Raw genomic sequence first — 3,147 nt, 5'->3', positions numbered from 1 at the left:
GGATAACCCGGTCACCACAGCAAGGTAATGAATAAGAAACTCTCATTCAAATTCTCACCACTCTCATTGTTAGAGTCTGGACATAATATTCAGAATTGGTCAAACCTTTTTACAGTTAGGACCAAAACCAAAACCCCTCTCGATTCCCCCAATGAACGAGAGGTCCACAAATCGAGCGATCAAACCTTCCTACAGCTAGGATCGCCTCAAACCTCCCAATTGGTCAAACCTTCTTACAGTTAGGACCACAGTCAAAATCCCCTCTCGATTCCTCCAATGAACGAGAGGTCCACTTTCAAATCAAGTGATCAAACCTTCCTACAGTTAGGGTCACCCCAAACTCCCATTTGGCCAAACCTTCCTACAGTTAGGACCAAAACCATAATTCACTCTCGATAAACGAGAAATTCACCTTTAGTTCGGTAATCAAACCTTCTGACAGTTAGGATCATCCGAAGTTTTCGATTCTCGGAGTGGAGGTCCCACTCCTAGTTTCATCGTTCCGGATTCTGGGGGTGGAGATCCCACCTCGAGTCTCCTTTCCAGCTGAAGATAGAATATAAAATTCTTCTTCTTCAGTGTCGGGAGATAGAATATAAAATTCTTCCTCTCCTATTTCGGGTTCGTCTTTGCCCCAAGAGAAGACACCACCTTTTTCGACTCCCAAAATCTGTGCATCACAGGTACAGGGAAGTTTATCCCGAATCCTAAGTAGGGATAAGTCAACGCCTAACACGCGTTGCCGGTTTAGTCTTTCTCCGAAGAAAAAGACACCCGAGTTTAATTCTGGGGTATTTTATCCTGAAACCTAAGCAGGGATAAGTCTGCGCTTAATCCGCGCTGCCGGTTAGTTCTTAACCGTTAAAAAGAACACCCGTTCACATATTCAATATTGTGACAGGTTGTTATTAATAACACCAGAATTCATGCCTTACACGCATGGGGAATTTCATCCTGAATCCTAAGAAAGGATATGCCGACGCCTAACACGCGTCGCCGGTTTAGTCTTTCTCCGAAGAAAAAGACACCAGAGTTCGATTCTGGGGAATTTTATCCCGAAGCCTAAGTAGGGATAAAGTCAACACCTAACACGTGTCGCCGGGTAGCCTATTCCCGTAACAATGGCGAAGCCTATGTATTCAACATCATAGCACAAAGTCTCAGAGAATACACTCTCTTAGCACAACGTTACATGCGGAACGGATTTAGACAATCCGCATGCTAGCCCGACTCAAACGGTAGTCGGTAAAGGCTAATCAAATCCGTTGAAGGCTGGGGGTTAGCCAAAAAAACCCTAAAGTCAACGCCTAACACGCGTCGCCGGGTAGTCTATTCCCGTGAGAAAGACGAAGTCTACGTATTCAATATCGTAGCACTAAGAGCGTTAACTCTCTTAGCACAACGTCACATGCGGAACGGATTTAGACATAATACACGTTGCCGGGTAGCCTATTCCCGTAACAATGGCGAAGTCTACGTATTCGAAGTCGTAGCATCAAGTCTAAGGGAGTTCATTCCTTTAGCACAACGTCACATGCGGAACGGATCTAGGCAATTCGTATGCTAGCCCGACTCAAACGGTAGTCGGTAAAGGCTAATCAAACCCGTTGAAGGCTGGGGGTTAGCCAAACGTTGCTGTTTAGTCTTTTCACAGGAGAAAGACGAAGTCTACGTATTCAATATCGTAGCACTAAGAGCGTTAACTCTCTTAGCACAACGTCACATGCGGAACGGATTTATATAATCTGCATGCTAGCCCGACTCAAACGGTGGTCGGTAAAGGCTCATCAAACCCGTTGATGGCTGAGGGTTTGCCAAAAATCCTATAAATACGAGAGTCACTGACGCATCAGCTTCATTAGTTGGTCTCGTGACTTGAGCATCCAACGACATCCTAAACCCTAAGGTCAACGCCGGTCAACGCGTAAACCTAGGTCAGCGCCAGTCAACGCGTTGCAATCAAACAGTCAACGTACGACGTTCAAAACCCTAAGGTTAACGCCGGACAACGCGTAACCCTAGGTCAACGCCAGTCAACGCGTTGCAATCAAACAGTCAACGTACGACATTCGAAACCCTATGGTCAACGCCGGACAACGCGTAACCTTAGGTCAACGCCAGTCAACGCGTTGCAATCAAACAGTCAACGTACGACGTTAAAACCCTAAGGTTAACGCCGGACAACGCGTAACCCTAGGTCAACGCCAGTCAACGCGTTGCAATCAAACAGTCAACGTACGACATTCAAAACCCTAGGGTCAACACCAGTCAACGTGTAACCCTAGGTCAACGCCGGTCAACGTGTTGCGATCAAAAAGTCAATGTACGACATTCAAAACCCTAGGGTCAACACCGGTCAACGTGTAACCCTAGGTCAATGCCGGTCAACGCGTTGCGATCAAAAAGTTAACGTACGACGTTTAAAACCCTAAGGTCAACACCGGTCAACGTGTAACCCTAGGTCAACGCTAGTCAACGCATTGCGATCAAAAAGTCAACGTACGACGTTTAAAACCCTAAGGTCAACGCCGGTCAACGCGTAACCCTAGGTCAACGCCAGTCAACGCGTTGCAATCATAAAACCAACGTACGACGTTTAAAACCCTAAGGTCAATGCCGGTCAACGCCGGTCAATGCGTAACCCTAGGTCAATGCCAATCAATGCGTTGCAATGAAAGAATCATTACTCCGAAAAGTATACGAGTATAAACTGCTTCTTAATACTCCAAAAAGTATACGAGTATAAACTGCTTCTTAATACTCCAATAAGGTATATGAGTATAAACTATTCCCTATTTTTGGTTGAGAAGTTCCTGGAGAATATTTTTCATAAATATTCTTAAGGATAACTCAACAACACTACACCGGACAACGCGTTGCAGATAAAGACTCGACGCCAACAATCGATGGTCAGCTAATGATTAGAAAATCAGGAATCGACTTTAAGTTTAAAATTTTGACAATGGTCAGACAATAAATGCAGCACCGGAACTCTTATAGACATTCGACAAAGCACCGAATAGCCTGGAAGATTGAAGGAATAAAGAACGGAAGTCATTCCAAGGTCCCATTACACCGACTGAAGGTTGGGACAATCATATCCAAAGTATTCCAGACTCTTCTATAAAAGAACGAGACTGAAATACT

The sequence above is a fragment of the Asparagus officinalis genome, chromosome 10 (genome assembly GCF_001876935.1).
Source record: "Asparagus officinalis chromosome 10, Aspof.V1, whole genome shotgun sequence".
In the NCBI taxonomy this organism is placed as follows: domain Eukaryota; kingdom Viridiplantae; phylum Streptophyta; class Magnoliopsida; order Asparagales; family Asparagaceae; genus Asparagus; species Asparagus officinalis.
The sequence above is the reverse complement of the archived record's forward strand: the minus strand, read 5'-3'. Positions refer to the sequence as shown.